A 26,663-nucleotide genomic window follows, 5' to 3' on the forward strand; every position below is an offset into this window, starting at 1 on the left:
TGGTAGTATTAGTGAGGACTCTGGTATAGTATTATTACGTCTGGTAGTATTAGTGAGGGCTCTGGTATAGTATTATTACGTCTGGTAGTATTAGTGAGGACGCTGGTATAGTATTATTACGTCTGGTAGTATTAGTGAGGACGCTGGTATAGTATTATTACGTCTGGTAGTATTAGTGAGGGCTCTTGTATAGTATTATTACGTCTGGTAGTATTAGTGAGGGCTCTGGTATAGTATTATTACGTCTGGTAGTATTAGTGAGGACGCTGGTATAGTATTATTACGTCTGGTAGTATTAGTGAGGGCTCTTGTATAGTATTATTACGTCTGGTAGTATTAGTGAGGGCTCTTGTATAGTATTATTACGTCTGGTAGTATTAGTGAGGACGCTGGTATAGTATTATTACGTCTGGTAGTATTAGTGAGGGCTCTTGTATAGTATTATTACGTCTGGTAGTATTAGTGAGGGCTCTGGTATAGTATTATTACGTCTGGTAGTATTAGTGAGGGCTCTTGTATAGTATTATTACGTCTGGTAGTATTAGTGAGGACGCTGGTATAGTATTATTACGTCTGGTAGTATTAGTGAGGGCTCTTGTATAGTATTATTACGTCTGGTAGTATTAGTGAGGGCTCTGGTATAGTATTATTACGTCTGGTAGTATTAGTGAGGACGCTGGTATAGTATTATTACGTCTGGTAGTATTAGTGAGGGCGCTGGTATAGTATTATTACGTCTGGTAGTATTAGTGAGGACTCTGGTATAGTATTATTACGTCTGGTAGTATTAGTGAGGGCTCTTGTATAGTATTATTACGTCTGGTAGTATTAGTGAGGGCTCTTGTATAGTATTATTACGTCTGGTAGTATTAGTGAGGGCTCTTGTATAGTATTATTACGTCTGGTAGTATTAGTGAGGGCTCTTGTATAGTATTATTACGTCTGGTAGTATTAGTGAGGACGCTGGTATAGTATTATTACGTCTGGTGGTATTAGTGAGGACGCTGGTATAGTATTATTACGTCTGGTAGTATTAGTGAGGGCTCTTGTATAGTATTATTACGTCTGGTAGTATTAGTGAGGGCTCTTGTATAGTATTATTACGTCTGGTAGTATTAGTGAGGGCTCTTGTATAGTATTATTACGTCTGGTGGTATTAGTGAGGACGCTGGTATAGTATTATTACGTCTGGTGGTATTAGTGAGGACGCTGGTATAGTATTATTACGTCTGGTAGTATTAGTGAGGGCTCTTGTATAGTATTATTACGTCTGGTAGTATTAGTGAGGGCTCTTGTATAGTATTATTACGTCTGGTAGTATTAGTGAGGGCTCTTGTATAGTATTATTACGTCTGGTAGTATTAGTGAGGACGCTGGTATAGTATTATTACGTCTGGTAGTATTAGTGAGGACGCTGGTATAGTATTATTACATCTGGTAGTATTAGTGAGGGCTCTTGTATAGTATTATTACGTCTGGTAGTATTAGTGAGGGCTCTTGTATAGTATTATTACGTCTGGTAGTATTAGTGAGGACGCTGGTATAGTATTATTACGTCTGGTAGTATTAGTGAGGGCTCTTGTATAGTATTATTACGTCTGGTAGTATTAGTGAGGGCTCTTGTATAGTATTATTACGTCTGGTAGTATTAGTGAGGACGCTGGTATAGTATTATTACGTCTGGTAGTATTAGTGAGGACGCTGGTATAGTATTATTACGTCTGGTACTATTAGTGAGGACACTGGTATAGTATTATTACGTCTGGTAGTATTAGTGAGGGCTCTTGTATAGTATTATTACATCTGGTAGTATTAGTGAGGGCTCTTGTATAGTATTATTACGTCTGGTAGTATTAGTGAGGACGCTGGTATAGTATTATTACGTCTGGTAGTATTAGTGAGGGCTCTTGTATAGTATTATTACATCTGGTAGTATTAGTGAGGGCTCTTGTATAGTATTATTACATCTGGTAGTATTAGTGAGGACGCTGGTATAGTATTATTACGTCTGGTAGTATTAGTGAGGGCTCTGGTATAGTATTATTACGTCTGGTAGTATTAGTGACGGCTCTTGTATAGTATTATTACGTCTGGTAGTATTAGTGAGGACGCTGGTATAGTATTATTACGTCTGGTAGTATTAGTGAGGGCTCTTGTATAGTATTATTACATCTGGTAGTATTAGTGAGGGCTCTTGCATAGTATTATTACGTCTGGTAGTATTAGTGAGGGCGCTGGTATAGTATTATTACGTCTGGTAGTATTAGTGAGGACGCTGGTATAGTATTATTACATCTGGTAGTATTAGTGAGTGCTCTTGTATAGTATTATTACGTCTGGTAGTATTAGTGAGGGCTCTGATATAGTATTATTACGTCTGGTAGTATTAGTGAGGGCTCTGGTATAGTATTATTACGTCTGGTGGTATTAGTGAGGGCTCTTGTATAGTATTATTACGTCTGGTAGTATTAGTGAGGGCTCTGGTATAGTATTATTACGTCTGGTAGTATTAGTGAGTGCTCTTGTATAGTATTATTACGTCTGGTAGTATTAGTGAGGGCTCTTGTATAGTATTATTACGTCTGGTAGTATTAGTGAGTGCTCTTGTATAGTATTATTACGTCTGGTAGTATTAGTGAGTGCTCTTGTATAGTATTATTACGTCTGGTAGTATTAGTGAGGACGCTGGTATAGTATTATTACGCCTGGTAGTATTAGTGAGGACGCTGGTATAGTATTATTACGTCTGGTAGTATTAGTGAGGGCTCTTGTATAGTATTATTACGTCTGGTAGTATTAGTGAGGGCTCTTGTATAGTATTATTACGTCTGGTAGTATTAGTGAGGGCTCTGGTATAGTATTATTACGTCTGGTGGTATTAGTGAGGACGCTGGTATAGTATTATTACGTCTGGTAGTATTAGTGAGGGCTCTTGTATAGTATTATTACATCTGGTAGTATTAGTGAGGGCTCTGGTATAGTATTATTACGTCTGGTAGTATTAGTGAGGACGCTGGTATAGTATTATTACGTCTGGTAGTATTAGTGAGGACGCTGGTATAGTATTATTACGTCTGGTAGTATTAGTGAGGACGCTGGTATAGTATTATTACATCTGGTAGTATTAGTGAGGACGCTGGTATAGTATTATTACATCTGGTAGTATTAGTGAGGGCGCTGGTATAGTATTATTACGTCTGGTAGTATTAGTGAGGACGCTGGTATAGTATTATTACGTCTGGTAGTATTAGTGAGGGCTCTGGTATAGTATTATTACGTCTGGTGGTATTAGTGAGGGCTCTTGTATAGTATTATTACGTCTGGTAGTATTAGTGAGGACGCTGGTATAGTATTATTACGTCTGGTAGTATTAGTGAGGACGCTGGTATAGTATTATTACGTCTGGTAGTATTAGTGAGGACGCTGGTATAGTATTATTACGTCTGGTAGTATTAGTGAGGGCGCTGGTATAGTATTATTACGTCTGGTGGTATTAGTGAGGGCTCTTGTATAGTATTATTACGTCTGGTAGTATTAGTGAGGGCGCTGGTATAGTATTATTACGTCTGGTAGTATTAGTGAGGGCTCTTGTATAGTATTATTACGTCTGGTAGTATTAGTGAGGACGCTGGTATAGTATTATTACGTCTGGTAGTATTAGTGAGGGCTCTTGTATAGTATTATTACGTCTGGTAGTATTAGTGAGGGCTCTTGTATAGTATTATTACGTCTGGTAGTATTAGTGAGGACGCTGGTATAGTATTATTACGTCTGGTAGTATTAGTGAGGGCTCTTGTATAGTATTATTACGTCTGGTAGTATTAGTGAGGACGCTGGTATAGTATTATTACGTCTGGTAGTATTAGTGAGGGCTCTTGTATAGTATTATTACGTCTGGTAGTATTAGTGAGTGCTCTGGTATAGTATTATTACGTCTGGTAGTATTAGTGAGGACGCTGGTATAGTATTATTACGTCTGGTAGTATTAGTGAGGGCTCTGGTATAGTATTATTACGTCTGGTAGTATTAGTGAGGACGCTGGTATAGTATTATTACGTCTGGTAGTATTAGTGAGGGCTCTTGTATAGTATTATTACGTCTGGTAGTATTAGTGAGGGCTCTTGTATAGTATTATTACGTCTGGTAGTATTAGTGAGGGCTCTGGTATAGTATTATTACATCTGGTAGTATTAGTGAGGGCTCTTGTATAGTATTATTACATCTGGTAGTATTAGTGAGGGCTCTTGTATAGTATTATTACGTCTGGTAGTATTAGTGAGGGCTCTGGTATAGTATTATTACATCTGGTAGTATTAGTGAGGGCTCTTGTATAGTATTATTACATCTGGTAGTATTAGTGAGGGCGCTGGTATAGTATTATTACATCTGGTAGTATTAGTGAGGACGCTGGTATAGTATTATTACGTCTGGTAGTATTAGTGAGGACGCTGGTATAGTATTATTACGTCTGGTAGTATTAGTGAGGACGCTGGTATAGTATTATTACGTCTGGTAGTATTAGTGAGGACGCTGGTATAGTATTATTACGTCTGGTAGTATTAGTGAGGACGCTGGTATAGTATTATTACGTCTGGTAGTATTAGTGAGGACGCTGGTATAGTATTATTACGTCTGGTAGTATTAGTGAGGGCTCTTGTATAGTATTATTACGTCTGGTAGTATTAGTGAGGACGCTGGTATAGTATTATTACGTCTGGTAGTATTAGTGAGGGCTCTTGTATAGTATTATTACGTCTGGTAGTATTAGTGAGGACGCTGGTATAGTATTATTACGTCTGGTAGTATTAGTGAGGGCTCTTGTATAGTATTATTACGTCTGGTAGTATTAGTGAGGACGCTGGTATAGTATTATTACGTCTGGTAGTATTAGTGAGGGCTCTTGTATAGTATTATTACGTCTGGTAGTATTAGTGAGGGCTCTTGTATAGTATTATTACGTCTGGTAGTATTAGTGAGGGCTCTGGTATAGTATTATTACGTCTGGTAGTATTAGTGAGGGCTCTGGTATAGTATTATTACGTCTGGTAGTATTAGTGAGGACGCTGGTATAGTATTATTACATCTGGTAGTATTAGTGAGGACGCTGGTATAGTATTATTACGTCTGGTAGTATTAGTGAGGACTCTGGTATAGTATTATTACGTCTGGTAGTATTAGTGAGGGCTCTGGTATAGTATTATTACGTCTGGTAGTATTAGTGAGGGCTCTTGTATAGTATTATTACGTCTGGTAGTATTAGTGAGGACGCTGGTATAGTATTATTACGTCTGGTAGTATTAGTGAGGACGCTGGTATAGTATTATTACGTCTGGTAGTATTAGTGAGGACGCTGGTATAGTATTATTACATCTGGTAGTATTAGTGAGGACGCTGGTATAGTATTATTACGTCTGGTAGTATTAGTGAGGGCTCTGGTATAGTATTATTACGTCTGGTAGTATTAGTGAGGGCTCTTGTATAGTATTATTACGTCTGGTAGTATTAGTGAGGACGCTGGTATAGTATTATTACGTCTGGTAGTATTAGTGAGGACTCTGGTATAGTATTATTACGTCTGGTAGTATTAGTGAGGGCTCTGGTATAGTATTATTACATCTGGTAGTATTAGTGAGGACGCTGGTATAGTATTATTACGTCTGGTAGTATTAGTGAGGACGCTGGTATAGTATTATTACGTCTGGTAGTATTAGTGAGGGCTCTTGTATAGTATTATTACATCTGGTAGTATTAGTGAGGACGCTGGTATAGTATTATTACGTCTGGTAGTATTAGTGAGGGCTCTTGTATAGTATTATTACGTCTGGTAGTATTAGTGAGGGCTCTTGTATAGTATTATTACGTCTGGTAGTATTAGTGAGGGCTCTTGTATAGTATTATTACGTCTGGTAGTATTAGTGAGGACGCTGGTATAGTATTATTACGTCTGGTAGTATTAGTGAGGGCTCTTGTATAGTATTATTACGTCTGGTAGTATTAGTGAGGGCTCTGGTATAGTATTATTACGTCTGGTAGTATTAGTGAGGACGCTGGTATAGTATTATTACGTCTGGTGGTATTAGTGAGGGCTCTTGTATAGTATTATTACGTCTGGTAGTATTAGTGAGGACGCTGGTATAGTATTATTACGTCTGGTAGTATTAGTGAGGGCTCTTGTATAGTATTATTACGTCTGGTAGTATTAGTGAGGGCGCTGGTATAGTATTATTACGTCTGGTAGTATTAGTGAGGGCTCTTGTATAGTATTATTACGTCTGGTAGTATTAGTGAGGGCTCTTGTATAGTATTATTACGTCTGGTAGTATTAGTGAGGACTCTGGTATAGTATTATTACGTCTGGTAGTATTAGTGAGGGCTCTGGTATAGTATTATTACGTCTGGTAGTATTAGTGAGGACGCTGGTATAGTATTATTACGTCTGGTAGTATTAGTGAGGACGCTGGTATAGTATTATTACGTCTGGTAGTATTAGTGAGGGCTCTTGTATAGTATTATTACGTCTGGTAGTATTAGTGAGGGCTCTGGTATAGTATTATTACGTCTGGTAGTATTAGTGAGGACGCTGGTATAGTATTATTACGTCTGGTAGTATTAGTGAGGGCTCTTGTATAGTATTATTACGTCTGGTAGTATTAGTGAGGGCTCTTGTATAGTATTATTACGTCTGGTAGTATTAGTGAGGACGCTGGTATAGTATTATTACGTCTGGTAGTATTAGTGAGGGCTCTTGTATAGTATTATTACGTCTGGTAGTATTAGTGAGGGCGCTGGTATAGTATTATTACGTCTGGTAGTATTAGTGAGGGCTCTGGTATAGTATTATTACGTCTGGTAGTATTAGTGAGGGCTCTTGTATAGTATTATTACGTCTGGTAGTATTAGTGAGGACGCTGGTATAGTATTATTACGTCTGGTAGTATTAGTGAGGGCTCTTGTATAGTATTATTACGTCTGGTAGTATTAGTGAGGACGCTGGTATAGTATTATTACGTCTGGTAGTATTAGTGAGGGCTCTTGTATAGTATTATTACGTCTGGTAGTATTAGTGAGGACGCTGGTATAGTATTATTACGTCTGGTAGTATTAGTGAGGGCTCTTGTATAGTATTATTACGTCTGGTAGTATTAGTGAGGACGCTGGTATAGTATTATTACGTCTGGTAGTATTAGTGAGGGCTCTGGTATAGTATTATTACGTCTGGTAGTATTAGTGAGGACGCTGGTATAGTATTATTACGTCTGGTAGTATTAGTGAGGGCTCTTGTATAGTATTATTACGTCTGGTAGTATTAGTGAGGACGCTGGTATAGTATTATTACATCTGGTAGTATTAGTGAGGGCTCTTGTATAGTATTATTACGTCTGGTGGTATTAGTGAGGGCTCTGGTATAGTATTATTACGTCTGGTAGTATTAGTGAGGACACTGGTATAGTATTATTACGTCTGGTAGTATTAGTGAGGGCTCTTGTATAGTATTATTACGTCTGGTGGTATTAGTGAGGGCTCTTGTATAGTATTATTACGTCTGGTAGTATTAGTGAGGGCGCTGGTATAGTATTATTACGTCTGGTAGTATTAGTGAGGACGCTGGTATAGTATTATTACGTCTGGTAGTATTAGTGAGGGCTCTTGTATAGTATTATTACATCTGGTAGTATTAGTGAGGACGCTGGTATAGTATTGTTACGTCTGGTAGTATTAGTGAGGACGCTGGTATAGTATTATTACGTCTGGTAGTATTAGTGAGGGCTCTTGTATAGTATTATTATGTCTGGTAGTATTAGTGAGGACGCTGGTATAGTATTATTACGTCTGGTGGTATTAGTGAGGACGCTGGTATAGTATTATTACGTCTGGTGGTATTAGTGAGGACGCTGGTATAGTATTATTACGTCTGGTAGTATTAGTGAGGACGCTGGTATAGTATTATTACATCTGGTAGTATTAGTGAGGACGCTGGTATAGTATTATTACGTCTGGTAGTATTAGTGAGGGCGCTGGTATAGTATTATTACGTCTGGTGGTATTAGTGAGGACGCTGTTATAGTATTATTACGTCTGGTAGTATTAGTGAGGGCTCTGGTATAGTATTATTACGTCTGGTAGTATTAGTGAGGACGCTGGTATAGTATTATTACGTCTGGTAGTATTAGTGAGGACTCTGGTATAGTATTATTACGTCTGGTAGTATTAGGGAGGGCTCTTGTATAGTATTATTACGTCTGGTAGTATTAGTGAGGGCTCTTGTATAGTATTATTACGTCTGGTAGTATTAGTGAGGGCTCTTGTATAGTATTATTACGTCTGGTAGTATTAGTGAGGGCTCTTGTATAGTATTATTACGTCTGGTAGTATTAGTGAGGACGCTGGTATAGTATTATTACGTCTGGTAGTATTAGTGAGGGCTCTTGTATAGTATTATTACGTCTGGTAGTATTAGTGAGGGCTCTTGTATAGTATTATTACGTCTGGTAGTATTAGTGAGGGCTCTGGTATAGTATTATTACGTCTGGTAGTATTAGTGAGGACGCTGGTATAGTATTATTACGTCTGGTAGTATTAGTGAGGACTCTGGTATAGTATTATTACGTCTGGTAGTATTAGTGAGGGCTCTGGTATAGTATTATTACGTCTGGTAGTATTAGTGAGGACGCTGGTATAGTATTATTACGTCTGGTAGTATTAGTGAGGACTCTTGTATAGTATTATTACATCTGGTAGTATTAGTGAGGACGCTGGTATAGTATTATTACGTCTGGTAGTATTAGTGAGGGCTCTGGTATAGTATTATTACGTCTGGTAGTATTAGTGAGGGCTCTTGTATAGTATTATTACGTCTGGTAGTATTAGTGAGGGCTCTTGTATAGTATTATTACGTCTGGTAGTATTAGTGAGGGCTCTTGTATAGTATTATTACGTCTGGTAGTATTAGTGAGGGCTCTTGTATAGTATTATTACGTCTGGTAGTATTAGTGAGGGCTCTTGTATAGTATTATTACGTCTGGTAGTATTAGTGAGGACGCTGGTATAGTATTATTACGTCTGGTAGTATTAGTGAGGACGCTGGTATAGTATTATTACATCTGGTAGTATTAGTGAGGACGCTGGTATAGTATTATTACGTCTGGTGGTATTAGTGAGGACGCTGGTATAGTATTATTACATCTGGTGGTATTAGTGAGGACGCTGGTATAGTATTATTACATCTGGTAGTATTAGTGAGGACGCTGGTATAGTATTATTACGTCTGGTAGTATTAGTGAGGGCTCTTGTATAGTATTATTACGTCTGGTAGTATTAGTGAGGGCTCTTGTATAGTATTATTACGTCTGGTAGTATTAGTGAGGGCTCTGGTATAGTATTATTACGTCTGGTAGTATTAGTGAGGGCTCTTGTATAGTATTATTACGTCTGGTAGTATTAGTGAGGGCGCTGGTATAGTATTATTACGTCTGGTAGTATTAGTGAGGACGCTGGTATAGTATTATTACGTCTGGTAGTATTAGTGAGGACGCTGGTATAGTATTATTACGTCTGGTAGTATTAGTGAGGACGCTGGTATAGTATTATTACGTCTGGTAGTATTAGTGAGGACACTGGTATAGTATTATTACATCTGGTAGTATTAGTGAGGGCTCTGGTATAGTATTATTACGTCTGGTAGTATTAGTGAGGGCTCTTGTATAGTATTATTACGTCTGGTAGTATTAGTGAGGACGCTGGTATAGTATTATTACGTCTGGTAGTATTAGTGAGGGCTCTGGTATAGTATTATTACGTCTGGTAGTATTAGTGAGGGCTCTGGTATAGTATTATTACGTCTGGTAGTATTAGTGAGGACGCTGGTATAGTATTATTACGTCTGGTAGTATTAGTGAGGACTCTGGTATAGTATTATTACGTCTGGTAGTATTAGTGAGGGCTCTGGTATAGTATTATTACGTCTGGTAGTATTAGTGAGGGCTCTTGTATAGTATTATTACGTCTGGTAGTATTAGTGAGGGCTCTTGTATAGTATTATTACGTCTGGTAGTATTAGTGAGGACGCTGGTATAGTATTATTACGTCTGGTAGTATTAGTGAGGACGCTGGTATAGTATTATTACGTCTGGTAGTATTAGTGAGGGCGCTGGTATAGTATTATTACGTCTGGTAGTATTAGTGAGGGCTCTTGTATAGTATTATTACGTCTGGTGGTATTAGTGAGGACGCTGGTATAGTATTATTACGTCTGGTAGTATTAGTGAGGGCTCTGGTATAGTATTATTACGTCTGGTAGTATTAGTGAGGGCTCTTGTATAGTATTATTACGTCTGGTAGTATTAGTGAGGACGCTGGTATAGTATTATTACGTCTGGTAGTATTAGTGAGGGCTCTTGTATAGTATTATTACGTCTGGTAGTATTAGTGAGGACGCTGGTATAGTATTATTACGTCTGGTAGTATTAGTGAGGACGCTGGTATAGTATTATTACGTCTGGTAGTATTAGTGAGGGCTCTTGTATAGTATTATTACGTCTGGTAGTATTAGTGAGGGCTCTTGTATAGTATTATTACGTCTGGTAGTATTAGTGAGGACGCTGGTATAGTATTATTACGTCTGGTAGTATTAGTGAGGACGCTGGTATAGTATTATTACGTCTGGTAGTATTAGTGAGGACGCTGGTATAGTATTATTACGTCTGGTAGTATTAGTGAGGACGCTGGTATAGTATTATTACGTCTGGTAGTATTAGTGAGGACGCTGGTATAGTATTATTACGTCTGGTAGTATTAGTGAGGGCGCTGGTATAGTATTATTACATCTGGTAGTATTAGTGAGGACGCTGGTATAGTATTATTACGTCTGGTAGTATTAGTGAGGACGCTGGTATAGTATTATTACGTCTGGTGGTATTAGTGAGGGCTCTTGTATAGTATTATTACGTCCGGTAGTATTAGTGAGGGCTCTTGTATAGTATTATTACGTCTGGTAGTATTAGTGAGGACGCTGGTATAGTATTATTACGTCTGGTAGTATTAGTGAGGGCTCTGGTATAGTATTATTACGTCTGGTAGTATTAGTGAGGACGCTGGTATAGTATTATTACGTCTGGTAGTATTAGTGAGGGCTCTTGTATAGTATTATTACGTCTGGTAGTATTAGTGAGGGCTCTTGTATAGTATTATTACGTCTGGTGGTATTAGTGAGGACGCTGGTATAGTATTATTACGTCTGGTAGTATTAGTGAGGGCTCTGGTATAGTATTATTACGTCTGGTGGTATTAGTGAGGACGCTGGTATAGTATTATTACGTCTGGTAGTATTAGTGAGGGCTCTTGTATAGTATTATTACGTCTGGTAGTATTAGTGAGGGCTCTGGTATAGTATTATTACGTCTGGTAGTATTAGTGAGGGCTCTTGTATAGTATTATTACGTCTGGTAGTATTAGTGAGGACTCTTGTATAGTATTATTACGTCTGGTAGTATTAGTGAGGACGCTGGTATAGTATTATTACGTCTGGTAGTATTAGTGAGGACGCTGGTATAGTATTATTACGTCTGGTAGTATTAGTGAGGACGCTGGTATAGTATTATTACGTCTGGTAGTATTAGTGAGGGCTCTGGTATAGTATTATTACGTCTGGTAGTATTAGTGAGGGCGCTGGTATAGTATTATTACGTCTGGTAGTATTAGTGAGGGCTCTTGTATAGTATTATTACGTCTGGTGGTATTAGTGAGGACGCTGGTATAGTATTATTACGTCTGGTAGTATTAGTGAGGACGCTGGTATAGTATTATTACGTCTGGTAGTATTAGTGAGGGCTCTTGTATAGTATTATTACGTCTGGTAGTATTAGTGAGGACGCTGGTATAGTATTATTACGTCTGGTAGTATTAGTGAGGGCTCTGGTATAGTATTATTACGTCTGGTAGTATTAGTGAGGGCTCTTGTATAGTATTATTACATCTGGTAGTATTAGTGAGGGCTCTTGTATAGTATTATTACGTCTGGTAGTATTAGTGAGGACGCTGGTATAGTATTATTACGTCTGGTAGTATTAGTGAGGACGCTGGTATAGTATTATTACGTCTGGTAGTATTAGTGAGGGCTCTTGTATAGTATTATTACGTCTGGTAGTATTAGTGAGGACACTGGTATAGTATTATTACGTCTGGTAGTATTAGGGAGGGCTCTTGTATAGTATTATTACGTCTGGTAGTATTAGTGAGGACGCTGGTATAGTATTATTACGTCTGGTAGTATTAGTGAGGGCTCTTGTATAGTATTATTACGTCTGGTAGTATTAGTGAGGGCTCTTGTATAGTATTATTACGTCTGGTAGTATTAGTGAGGACGCTGGTATAGTATTATTACGTCTGGTAGTATTAGTGAGGGCTCTTGTATAGTATTATTACGTCTGGTAGTATTAGTGAGGGCGCTGGTATAGTATTATTACGTCTGGTAGTATTAGTGAGGGCTCTTGTATAGTATTATTACGTCTGGTAGTATTAGTGAGGACGCTGGTATAGTATTATTACGTCTGGTAGTATTAGTGAGGACACTGGTATAGTATTATTACGTCTGGTAGTATTAGTGAGGACGCTGGTATAGTATTATTACGTCTGGTAGTATTAGTGAGGACGCTGGTATAGTATTATTACGTCTGGTAGTATTAGTGAGGGCTCTTGTATAGTATTATTACGTCTGGTACTATTAGTGAGGACACTGGTATAGTATTATTACGTCTGGTAGTATTAGTGAGGGCTCTTGTATAGTATTATTACGTCTGGTAGTATTAGTGAGGGCTCTTGTATAGTATTATTACGTCTGGTAGTATTAGTGAGGACGCTGGTATAGTATTATTACGTCTGGTAGTATTAGTGAGGGCTCTGGTATAGTATTATTACGTCTGGTAGTATTAGTGAGGGCTCTTGTATAGTATTATTACATCTGGTAGTATTAGTGAGGACGCTGGTATAGTATTATTACGTCTGGTAGTATTAGTGAGGGCTCTTGTATAGTATTATTACGTCTGGTAGTATTAGTGAGGGCTCTTGTATAGTATTATTACGTCTGGTAGTATTAGTGAGGGCGCTGGTATAGTATTATTACGTCTGGTAGTATTAGTGAGGACGCTGGTATAGTATTATTACGTCTGGTAGTATTAGTGAGGACGCTGGTATAGTATTATTACGTCTGGTAGTATTAGTGAGGACGCTGGTATAGTATTATTACGTCTGGTAGTATTAGTGAGGGCTCTGGTATAGTATTATTACGTCTGGTAGTATTAGTGAGGGCTCTTGTATAGTATTATTACGTCTGGTAGTATTAGTGAGGACGCTGGTATAGTATTATTACGTCTGGTAGTATTAGTGAGGACGCTGGTATAGTATTATTACGTCTGGTAGTATTAGTGAGGGCTCTGGTATAGTATTATTACGTCTGGTAGTATTAGTGAGTGCTCTTGTATAGTATTATTACGTCTGGTAGTATTAGTGAGGGCGCTGGTATAGTATTATTACGTCTGGTAGTATTAGTGAGGGCTCTTGTATAGTATTATTACGTCTGGTAGTATTAGTGAGGGCTCTTGTATAGTATTATTACGTCTGGTAGTATTAGTGAGGACTCTGGTATAGTATTATTACGTCTGGTAGTATTAGTGAGGGCTCTTGTATAGTATTATTACGTCTGGTAGTATTAGTGAGGACGCTGGTATAGTATTATTACGTCTGGTAGTATTAGTGAGGGCTCTTGTATAGTATTATTACGTCTGGTAGTATTAGTGAGGACGCTGGTATAGTATTATTACGTCTGGTAGTATTAGTGAGGGCTCTGGTATAGTATTATTACGTCTGGTAGTATTAGTGAGGACTCTTGTATAGTATTATTACGTCTGGTAGTATTAGTGAGGGCGCTGGTATAGTATTATTACGTCTGGTAGTATTAGTGAGGACTCTGGTATAGTATTATTACGTCTGGTAGTATTAGTGAGGACTCTTGTATAGTATTATTACGTCTGGTAGTATTAGTGAGGGCTCTTGTATAGTATTATTACGTCTGGTAGTATTAGTGAGGACGCTGGTATAGTATTATTACGTCTGGTAGTATTAGTGAGGGCTCTGGTATAGTATTATTACGTCTGGTAGTATTAGTGAGGACGCTGGTATAGTATTACGTCTGGTAGTATTAGTGAGGGCTCTTGTATAGTATTATTACGTCTGGTAGTATTAGTGAGGGCTCTTGTATAGTATTATTACGTCTGGTAGTATTAGTGAGGACGCTGGTATAGTATTATTACGTCTGGTAGTATTAGTGAGGACGCTGGTATAGTATTATTACGTCTGGTAGTATTAGTGAGGACGCTGGTATAGTATTATTACATCTGGTAGTATTAGTGAGGACGCTGGTATAGTATTATTACATCTGGTAGTATTAGTGAGGACGCTGGTATAGTATTATTACGTCTGGTAGTATTAGTGAGGACGCTGGTATAGTATTATTACGTCTGGTAGTATTAGTGAGGACGCTGGTATAGTATTATTACGTCTGGTAGTATTAGTGAGGACGCTGGTATAGTATTATTACATCTGGTAGTATTAGTGAGGACGCTGGTATAGTATTATTACGTCTGGTAGTATTAGTGAGGACGCTGGTATAGTATTATTACGTCTGGTAGTATTAGTGAGGGCTCTTGTATAGTATTATTACGTCTGGTAGTATTAGTGAGGACGCTGGTATAGTATTATTACGTCTGGTAGTATTAGTGAGGGCTCTTGTATAGTATTATTACATCTGGTAGTATTAGTGAGGACGCTGGTATAGTATTATTACGTCTGGTAGTATTAGTGAGGGCTCTTGTATAGTATTATTACATCTGGTAGTATTAGTGAGGACGCTGGTATAGTATTATTACGTCTGGTGGTATTAGTGAGGACGCTGGTATAGTATTATTACGTCTGGTAGTATTAGTGAGGGCTCTTGTATAGTATTATTACGTCTGGTAGTATTAGTGAGGACGCTGGTATAGTATTATTACGTCTGGTAGTATTAGTGAGGACGCTGGTATAGTATTATTACGTCTGGTAGTATTAGTGAGTGCTCTGGTATAGTATTATTACGTCTGGTAGTATTAGTGAGGGCTCTTGTATAGTATTATTACGTCTGGTAGTATTAGTGAGGACGCTGGTATAGTATTATTACGTCTGGTAGTATTAGTGAGGACGCTGGTATAGTATTATTACGTCTGGTAGTATTAGTGAGGACGCTGGTATAGTATTATTACGTCTGGTAGTATTAGTGAGGACGCTGGTATAGTATTATTACGTCTGGTAGTATTAGTGAGGGCTCTTGTATAGTATTATTACGTCTGGTGGTATTAGTGAGGGCTCTTGTATAGTATTATTACGTCTGGTAGTATTAGTGAGGACGCTGGTATAGTATTATTACGTCTGGTAGTATTAGTGAGGGCTCTTGTATAGTATTATTACATCTGGTAGTATTAGTGAGGACGCTGGTATAGTATTATTACGTCTGGTAGTATTAGTGAGGACGCTGGTATAGTATTATTACGTCTGGTAGTATTAGTGAGGGCTCTTGTATAGTATTATTACGTCTGGTAGTATTAGTGAGGGCTCTGGTATAGTATTATTACGTCTGGTAGTATTAGTGAGGACTCTGGTATAGTATTATTACGTCTGGTAGTATTAGTGAGGGCTCTGGTATAGTATTATTACGTCTGGTAGTATTAGTGAGGGCTCTTGTATAGTATTATTACGTCTGGTAGTATTAGTGAGGGCTCTTGTATAGTATTATTACATCTGGTAGTATTAGTGAGGGCTCTTGTATAGTATTATTACGTCTGGTAGTATTAGTGAGGGCTCTTGTATAGTATTATTACGTCTGGTAGTATTAGTGAGGGCTCTGGTATAGTATTATTACGTCTGGTAGTATTAGTGAGGGCTCTTGTATAGTATTATTACGTCTGGTAGTATTAGTGAGGGCTCTTGTATAGTATTATTACGTCTGGTAGTATTAGTGAGGGCGCTGGTATAGTATTATTACGTCTGGTAGTATTAGTGAGGGCTCTTGTATAGTATTATTACGTCTGGTAGTATTAGTGAGGACGCTGGTATAGTATTATTACGTCTGGTAGTATTAGTGAGGGCTCTTGTATAGTATTATTACGTCTGGTAGTATTAGTGAGGGCTCTTGTATAGTATTATTACGTCTGGTAGTATTAGTGAGGACGCTGGTATAGTATTATTACGTCTGGTGGTATTAGTGAGGACGCTGGTATAGTATTATTACATCTGGTAGTATTAGTGAGGGCGCTGGTATAGTATTATTACGTCTGGTGGTATTAGTGAGGACGCTGGTATAGTATTATTACGTCTGGTAGTATTAGTGAGGGCTCTTGTATAGTATTATTACATCTGGTAGTATTAGTGAGGACGCTGGTATAGTATTATTACATCTGGTAGTATTAGTGAGGACGCTGGTATAGTATTATTACGTCTGGTAGTATTAGTGAGGACGCTGGTATAGTATTATTACATCTGGTAGTATTAGTGAGGGCGCTGGTATAGTATTATTACGTCTGGTAGTATTAGTGAGGGCTCTTGTATAGTATTATTACATCTGGTAGTATTAGTGAGGGCTCTTGTATAGTATTATTACGTCTGGTAGTATTAGTGAGGACGCTGGTATAGTATTATTACGTCTGGTAGTATTAGTGAGGACGCTGGTATAGTATTATTACGTCTGGTAGTATTAGTGAGGGCTCTTGTATAGTATTATTACGTCTGGTAGTATTAGTGAGGACACTGGTATAGTATTATTACGTCTGGTAGTATTAGGGAGGGCTCTTGTATAGTATTATTACGTCTGGTAGTATTAGTGAGGACGCTGGTATAGTATTATTACGTCTGGTAGTATTAGTGAGGGCTCTTGTATAGTATTATTACGTCTGGTAGTATTAGTGAGGGCTCTTGTATAGTATTATTACGTCTGGTAGTATTAGTGAGGACGCTGGTATAGTATTATTACGTCTGGTAGTATTAGTGAGGGCTCTTGTATAGTATTATTACGTCTGGTAGTATTAGTGAGGGCGCTGGTATAGTATTATTACGTCTGGTAGTATTAGTGAGGGCTCTTGTATAGTATTATTACGTCTGGTAGTATTAGTGAGGACGCTGGTATAGTATTATTACGTCTGGTAGTATTAGTGAGGACACTGGTATAGTATTATTACGTCTGGTAGTATTAGTGAGGACGCTGGTATAGTATTATTACGTCTGGTAGTATTAGTGAGGACGCTGGTATAGTATTATTACGTCTGGTAGTATTAGTGAGGGCTCTTGTATAGTATTATTACGTCTGGTACTATTAGTGAGGACACTGGTATAGTATTATTACGTCTGGTAGTATTAGTGAGGGCTCTTGTATAGTATTATTACGTCTGGTAGTATTAGTGAGGGCTCTTGTATAGTATTATTACGTCTGGTAGTATTAGTGAGGACGCTGGTATAGTATTATTACGTCTGGTAGTATTAGTGAGGGCTCTGGTATAGTATTATTACGTCTGGTAGTATTAGTGAGGGCTCTTGTATAGTATTATTACATCTGGTAGTATTAGTGAGGACGCTGGTATAGTATTATTACGTCTGGTAGTATTAGTGAGGGCTCTTGTATAGTATTATTACGTCTGGTAGTATTAGTGAGGGCTCTTGTATAGTATTATTACGTCTGGTAGTATTAGTGAGGGCGCTGGTATAGTATTATTACGTCTGGTAGTATTAGTGAGGACGCTGGTATAGTATTATTACGTCTGGTAGTATTAGTGAGGACGCTGGTATAGTATTATTACGTCTGGTAGTATTAGTGAGGACGCTGGTATAGTATTATTACGTCTGGTAGTATTAGTGAGGGCTCTGGTATAGTATTATTACGTCTGGTAGTATTAGTGAGGGCTCTTGTATAGTATTATTACGTCTGGTAGTATTAGTGAGGACGCTGGTATAGTATTATTACGTCTGGTAGTATTAGTGAGGACGCTGGTATAGTATTATTACGTCTGGTAGTATTAGTGAGGGCTCTGGTATAGTATTATTACGTCTGGTAGTATTAGTGAGTGCTCTTGTATAGTATTATTACGTCTGGTAGTATTAGTGAGGGCGCTGGTATAGTATTATTACGTCTGGTAGTATTAGTGAGGGCTCTTGTATAGTATTATTACGTCTGGTAGTATTAGTGAGGGCTCTTGTATAGTATTATTACGTCTGGTAGTATTAGTGAGGACTCTGGTATAGTATTATTACGTCTGGTAGTATTAGTGAGGGCTCTTGTATAGTATTATTACGTCTGGTAGTATTAGTGAGGACGCTGGTATAGTATTATTACGTCTGGTAGTATTAGTGAGGGCTCTTGTATAGTATTATTACGTCTGGTAGTATTAGTGAGGACGCTGGTATAGTATTATTACGTCTGGTAGTATTAGTGAGGGCTCTGGTATAGTATTATTACGTCTGGTAGTATTAGTGAGGACTCTTGTATAGTATTATTACGTCTGGTAGTATTAGTGAGGGCGCTGGTATAGTATTATTACGTCTGGTAGTATTAGTGAGGGCTCTTGTATAGTATTATTACGTCTGGTAGTATTAGTGAGGACGCTGGTATAGTATTATTACGTCTGGTAGTATTAGTGAGGGCTCTTGTATAGTATTATTACATCTGGTAGTATTAGTGAGGACGCTGGTATAGTATTATTACGTCTGGTAGTATTAGTGAGGGCTCTTGTATAGTATTATTACATCTGGTAGTATTAGTGAGGACGCTGGTATAGTATTATTACGTCTGGTGGTATTAGTGAGGACGCTGGTATAGTATTATTACGTCTGGTAGTATTAGTGAGGGCTCTTGTATAGTATTATTACGTCTGGTAGTATTAGTGAGGACGCTGGTATAGTATTATTACGTCTGGTAGTATTAGTGAGGACGCTGGTATAGTATTATTACGTCTGGTAGTATTAGTGAGTGCTCTGGTATAGTATTATTACGTCTGGTAGTATTAGTGAGGGCTCTTGTATAGTATTATTACGTCTGGTAGTATTAGTGAGGACGCTGGTATAGTATTATTACGTCTGGTAGTATTAGTGAGGACGCTGGTATAGTATTATTACGTCTGGTAGTATTAGTGAGGACGCTGGTATAGTATTATTACGTCTGGTAGTATTAGTGAGGACGCTGGTATAGTATTATTACGTCTGGTAGTATTAGTGAGGACGCTGGTATAGTATTATTACGTCTGGTAGTATTAGTGAGGGCTCTTGTATAGTATTATTACGTCTGGTAGTATTAGTGAGGGCTCTTGTATAGTATTATTACATCTGGTAGTATTAGTGAGGGCTCTTGTATAGTATTATTACGTCTGGTGGTATTAGTGAGGGCTCTTGTATAGTATTATTACGTCTGGTAGTATTAGTGAGGACGCTGGTATAGTATTATTACGTCTGGTAGTATTAGTGAGGGCTCTTGTATAGTATTATTACATCTGGTAGTATTAGTGAGGACGCTGGTATAGTATTATTACGTCTGGTAGTATTAGTGAGGACGCTGGTATAGTATTATTACGTCTGGTAGTATTAGTGAGGGCTCTTGTATAGTATTATTACGTCTGGTAGTATTAGTGAGGGCTCTGGTATAGTATTATTACGTCTGGTAGTATTAGTGAGGACTCTGGTATAGTATTATTACGTCTGGTAGTATTAGTGAGGGCTCTGGTATAGTATTATTACGTCTGGTAGTATTAGTGAGGGCTCTTGTATAGTATTATTACGTCTGGTAGTATTAGTGAGGGCTCTTGTATAGTATTATTACATCTGGTAGTATTAGTGAGGGCTCTTGTATAGTATTATTACGTCTGGTAGTATTAGTGAGGGCTCTTGTATAGTATTATTACGTCTGGTAGTATTAGTGAGGGCTCTGGTATAGTATTATTACGTCTGGTAGTATTAGTGAGGGCTCTTGTATAGTATTATTACGTCTGGTAGTATTAGTGAGGGCTCTTGTATAGTATTATTACGTCTGGTAGTATTAGTGAGGGCGCTGGTATAGTATTATTACGTCTGGTAGTATTAGTGAGGGCTCTTGTATAGTATTATTACGTCTGGTAGTATTAGTGAGGACGCTGGTATAGTATTATTACGTCTGGTAGTATTAGTGAGGACGCTGGTATAGTATTATTACGTCTGGTAGTATTAGTGAGGACGCTGGTATAGTATTATTACGTCTGGTAGTATTAGTGAGGGCTCTGGTATAGTATTATTACGTCTGGTAGTATTAGTGAGGACGCTGGTATAGTATTATTACGTCTGGTAGTATTAGTGAGGGCTCTGGTATAGTATTATTACGTCTGGTAGTATTAGTGAGGACGCTGGTATAGTATTACGTCTGGTAGTATTAGTGAGGGCTCTTGTATAGTATTATTACGTCTGGTAGTATTAGTGAGGGCTCTTGTATAGTATTATTACGTCTGGTAGTATTAGTGAGGGCTCTTGTATAGTATTATTACGTCTGGTAGTATTAGTGAGGACGCTGGTATAGTATTATTACGTCTGGTAGTATTAGTGAGGGCTCTTGTATAGTATTATTACGTCTGGTAGTATTAGTGAGGGCTCTTGTATAGTATTATTACGTCTGGTAGTATTAGTGAGGACGCTGGTATAGTATTATTACGTCTGGTGGTATTAGTGAGGACGCTGGTATAGTATTATTACATCTGGTAGTATTAGTGAGGGCGCTGGTATAGTATTATTACGTCTGGTGGTATTAGTGAGGACGCTGGTATAGTATTATTACGTCTGGTAGTATTAGTGAGGGCTCTTGTATAGTATTATTACATCTGGTAGTATTAGTGAGGACGCTGGTATAGTATTATTACATCTGGTAGTATTAGTGAGGACGCTGGTATAGTATTATTACGTCTGGTAGTATTAGTGAGGACGCTGGTATAGTATTATTACATCTGGTAGTATTAGTGAGGGCGCTGGTATAGTATTATTACGTCTGGTGGTATTAGTGAGGACGCTGGTATAGTATTATTACGTCTGGTAGTATTAGTGAGGGCTCTGGTATAGTATTATTACATCTGGTAGTATTAGTGAGGGCTCTTGTATAGTATTATTATGTCTGGTAGTATTAGTGAGGGCTCTTGTATAGTATTATTACGTCTGGTAGTATTAGTGAGGGCTCTGGTATAGTATTATTACGTCTGGTAGTATTAGTGAGGGCTCTTGTATAGTATTATTACGTCTGGTAGTATTAGTGAGGGCTCTTGTATAGTATTATTACGTCTGGTAGTATTAGTGAGGACGCTGGTATAGTATTATTACGTCTGGTAGTATTAGTGAGGACTCTGGTATAGTATTATTACGTCTGGTAGTATTAGTGAGGGCTCTGGTATAGTATTATTACGTCTGGTAGTATTAGTGAGGACGCTGGTATAGTATTATTACGTCTGGTAGTATTAGTGAGGACGCTGGTATAGTATTATTACGTCTGGTAGTATTAGTGAGGGCTCTTGTATAGTATTATTACGTCTGGTAGTATTAGTGAGGGCTCTTGTATAGTATTATTACGTCTGGTAGTATTAGTGAGGACGCTGGTATAGTATTATTACATCTGGTAGTATTAGTGAGGGCGCTGGTATAGTATTATTACGTCTGGTGGTATTAGTGAGGACGCTGGTATAGTATTATTACATCTGGTAGTATTAGTGAGGGCGCTGGTATAGTATTATTACGTCTGGTGGTATTAGTGAGGACGCTGGTATAGTATTATTACGTCTGGTAGTATTAGTGAGGGCTCTGGTATAGTATTATTACGTCTGGTAGTATTAGTGAGGGCTCTTGTATAGTATTATTACATCTGGTAGTATTAGTGAGGACGCTGGTATAGTATTATTACGTCTGGTAGTATTAGTGAGGGCTCTGGTATAGTATTATTACATCTGGTAGTATTAGTGAGGGCTCTTGTATAGTATTATTACGTCTGGTAGTATTAGTGAGGGCTCTTGTATAGTATTATTACGTCTGGTAGTATTAGTGAGGACGCTGGTATAGTATTATTACGTCTGGTAGTATTAGTGAGGACGCTGGTATAGTATTATTACGTCTGGTAGTATTAGTGAGGGCGCTGGTATAGTATTATTACGTCTGGTAGTATTAGTGAGGACGCTGGTATAGTATTATTACGTCTGGTAGTATTAGTGAGTGCTCTTGTATAGTATTATTACGTCTGGTAGTATTAGTGAGGGCTCTTGTATAGTATTATTACGTCTGGTAGTATTAGTGAGGGCTCTTGTATAGTATTATTACGTCTGGTAGTATTAGTGAGGGCTCTTGTATAGTATTATTACGTCTGGTAGTATTAGTGAGGGCTCTTGTATAGTATTATTACGTCTGGTAGTATTAGTGAGGGCTCTGGTATAGTATTATTACGTCTGGTAGTATTAGTGAGGGCTCTTGTATAGTATTATTACGTCTGGTAGTATTAGTGAGGGCTCTGGTATAGTATTATTACGTCTGGTAGTATTAGTGAGGGCTCTTGTATAGTATTATTACGTCTGGTAGTATTAGTGAGGGCTCTTGTATAGTATTATTACATCTGGTAGTATTAGTGAGGGCTCTTGTATAGTATTATTACGTTTGGTAGTATTAGTGAGGGCTCTGGTATAGTATTATTACGTCTGGTAGTATTAGTGAGGACGCTGGTATAGTATTATTACGTCTGGTAGTATTAGTGAGGACGCTGGTATAGTATTATTACGTCTGGTAGTATTAGTGAGGGCTCTTGTATAGTATTATTACGTCTGGTAGTATTAGTGAGGGCTCTTGTATAGTATTATTACGTCTGGTGGTATTAGTGAGGGCTCTTGTATAGTATTATTACGTCTGGTAGTATTAGTGAGGACGCTGGTATAGTATTATTACGTCTGGTAGTATTAGTGAGGACGCTGGTATAGTATTATTACGTCTGGTAGTATTAGTGAGGGCTCTGGTATAGTATTATTACGTCTGGTAGTATTAGTGAGGGCGCTGGTATAGTATTATTACGTCTGGTAGTATTAGTGAGGGCTCTGGTATAGTATTATTACATCTGGTAGTATTAGTGAGGACGCTGGTATAGTATTATTACGTCTGGTAGTATTAGTGAGGACGCTGGTATAGTATTATTACGTCTGGTAGTATTAGTGAGGGCTCTGGTATAGTATTATTACGTCTGGTAGTATTAGTGAGGGCTCTTGTATAGTATTATTACGTCTGGTAGTATTAGTGAGGGCTCTTGTATAGTATTATTACATCTGGTAGTATTAGTGAGGACGCTGGTATAGTATTATTACGTCTGGTAGTATTAGTGAGGGCTCTTGTATAGTATTATTACGTCTGGTAGTATTAGTGAGGGCTCTTGTATAGTATTATTACGTCTGGTAGTATTAGTGAGGGCTCTGGTATAGTATTATTACGTCTGGTAGTATTAGTGAGGGCGCTGGTATAGTATTATTACGTCTGGTAGTATTAGTGAGGACGCTGGTATAGTATTATTACATCTGGTAGTATTAGTGAGGACGCTGGTATAGTATTATTACGTCTGGTAGTATTAGTGAGGGCTCTTGTATAGTATTATTACGTCTGGTAGTATTAGTGAGTGCTCTGGTATAGTATTATTACGTCTGGTAGTATTAGTGAGGACACTGGTATAGTATTATTACGTCTGGTAGTATTAGTGAGGGCTCTTGTATAGTATTATTACGTCTGGTAGTATTAGTGAGGGCTCTTGTATAGTATTATTACGTCTGGTAGTATTAGTGAGGACGCTGGTATAGTATTATTACGTCTGGTAGTATTAGTGAGGGCTCTTGTATAGTATTATTACGTCTGGTAGTATTAGTGAGGGCTCTTGTATAGTATTATTACATCTGGTAGTATTAGTGAGGGCGCTGGTATAGTATTATTACGTCTGGTGGTATTAGTGAGGGCTCTTGTATAGTATTATTACGTCTGGTAGTATTAGTGAGGGCTCTTGTATAGTATTATTACGTCTGGTAGTATTAGTGAGGGCTCTTGTATAGTATTATTACGTCTGGTAGTATTAGTGAGTGCTCTGGTATAGTATTATTACGTCTGGTAGTATTAGTGAGGACGCTGGTATAGTATTATTACGTCTGGTAGTATTAGTGAGGACGCTGGTATAGTATTATTACGTCTGGTAGTATTAGTGAGGGCTCTTGTACAGTATTAATACGTCTGGTAGTATTAGTGAGGGCGCTGGTATAGTATTATTACGTCTGGTAGTATTAGTGAGGACGCTGGTATAGTATTATTACGTCTGGTAGTATTAGTGAGGGCGCTGGTATAGTATTATTACGTCTGGTAGTATTAGTGAGGGCTCTTGTATAGTATTATTACGTCTGGTAGTATTAGTGAGGGCGCTGGTATAGTATTATTACGTCTGGTAGTATTAGTGAGGACGCTGGTATAGTATTATTACGTCTGGTAGTATTAGTGAGGGCGCTGGTATAGTATTATTACGTCTGGTAGTATTAGTGAGGGCGCTGGTATAGTATTATTACGTCTGGTAGTATTAGTGAGGGCTCTTGTATAGTATTATTACATCTGGTAGTATTAGTGAGGACGCTGGTATAGTATTATTACGTCTGGTAGTATTAGTGAGGGCTCTTGTATAGTATTATTACGTCTGGTAGTATTAGTGAGGGCTCTGGTATAGTATTATTACGTCTGGTAGTATTAGTGAGGACGCTGGTATAGTATTATTACGTCTGGTAGTATTAGTGAGGACGCTGGTATAGTATTATTACGTCTGGTAGTATTAGTGAGGACGCTGGTATAGTATTATTACGTGTATTTCCAGTGCCCACCATTACGCCCTCTGCCCAGTTGATGCCCGGTAGCCCCCTGTGCCATGTCCCGCAGTGATCACGTGTATCTGCCGCCCGCACTTACCACAGATCTGTCTCTTCTCCCGTCACTCCTTACACGTGGAGAGCGGCGCTTTGCTCGTTAGCCGCGTGACTTCCGGCGCCTGGAGATGACGTCACGTCGTGCGTAGCCCTGGATAGGATTGTACGGCAGCCAGATTCTTCCCATCACTACCTATGACCATTTCGCCCCCTAGTGGTGATGACTGCAATGATTTTACTATTGCGTTGATGTAGTTTGTTTGAGGGCCAGTCCCATGAAGACGCCGGTGTATACGTCCCGTCAGAGTAGATGGACATAGAGCTATTCAATATCTGGCATGTAGGCAATAAACATGATGTGAATGGACCCTAATAGTATCCTGGTAACCATAACAACCTGGACTCAATATAATAACCCCCTTCCTACTATTATATTATCACCACCTAATTATGTACATAAATGGCAGTCACATGATGCTTCCTAGCCAATCAGGCACCGCATAGAAAGCGCACACTATTCTCAGAAGCCTATAATACCGCGCGCGCTCTCACGCTGCAGACTAAACCACGCCGACGTAGATCGCCGCCACTTTCAAATTGCTTACCGGGAAAAGCACTTTTATTGATATTGACCGGGAGGCCAGTAATAGTAACCCGTAGATACCGGACTCAGGGACCCCAACAGGGGCTGATATATAAAGTCATTTGCTACTATTGACTGATATGACCTCTGTAGGGACTGATATGACCTCTGTAGGGACTGATAGAAACTCTGTAGTGTCTGATATGACCTCTGTAGTGGCTGATATGACCTGTAGGGACTGATAGAAACTCTGTAGGGGCTGATATGACCCCTGTAGTGGCTGATATGACTTCTGTAGGGACTGATATGACCTCAGAAGTCATATCAGCCACTACAGAGGTCAAATCAGCCACTACAGAGGTCATATCAGCCCCTACAGAAGTCATATCAGCCACTACAGAGGTCAAATCAGCCACTACAGAGGTCATATCAGACACTACAGAGGTCATATCAGCCAATACAGAGGTCATATCAGTCCCTACAGAAGTCATATCAGCCACTACAGAAGTCATATCAGTCCCTACAGAAGTCATATCAGCCCCTACAGAGGTCATATCAGTCCCTACAGAAGTCATATCAGCCACTACAGAGGTCATATCAGTCCCTACAGTAGTCATATCAGCCACTACAGAAGTCATACCAGCCTCCACAGAGGTCATATCAGCCCCTACAGAGGTCATATCAGTCCCTACAGAAGTGATATCAGCCTCCAGAGAAATCATATCAGCCACTACAGAGGTCATATCAGTCACTACAGAAGTCATATCAGCCACTACAGAGGTCATATCAGCAAATACAGAGGTCATGTCATTCCCTACAGAAGTCAAATCAGCCACTACAGAAGTCATATCTGTCACTACAGAAGTCAAATTAGCCACTACAGAGGTCATATCAGTCCCTACAGAGGTCATATCAGACATTACAGAAGTCATATCTGTCCCTACAGAAGTCATATCAGCCACTACAGAGGTCATATCAGACACTAGAGGTCATATCAGTCCCTACAGAAGTCATATCAGTCCCTAAAGAGGTCATATCAGTCCCTATAGAGGTCATATCAGTGCCTACAGAAGTCATATCAGCCACTACAGAAGTCATAT

At 38.6% G+C, this 26,663-nt stretch overlaps 1 protein-coding gene across 1 annotated transcript in view; it reads right to left on the bottom strand.

Moving 5' to 3' along the window:
- FTSJ3 (FtsJ RNA 2'-O-methyltransferase 3) overlaps nucleotides 1-25,131 on the bottom strand; it is a 319,479-nt gene extending 294,348 nt beyond the window's left edge. Inside the window, exon 1 of the mRNA XM_075842307.1 lies at nucleotides 25,024-25,131. The gene's annotated coding sequence lies outside the window, so the exon portion shown is untranslated. The remainder of the gene's footprint in view (nucleotides 1-25,023) is intronic.
- Between the last annotated feature and the right edge of the window lie 1,532 nt (nucleotides 25,132-26,663).

The sequence above is a fragment of the Rhinoderma darwinii genome, chromosome 11 (assembly GCF_050947455.1).
Source record: "Rhinoderma darwinii isolate aRhiDar2 chromosome 11, aRhiDar2.hap1, whole genome shotgun sequence".
Lineage (NCBI taxonomy): Eukaryota > Metazoa > Chordata > Amphibia > Anura > Rhinodermatidae > Rhinoderma > Rhinoderma darwinii.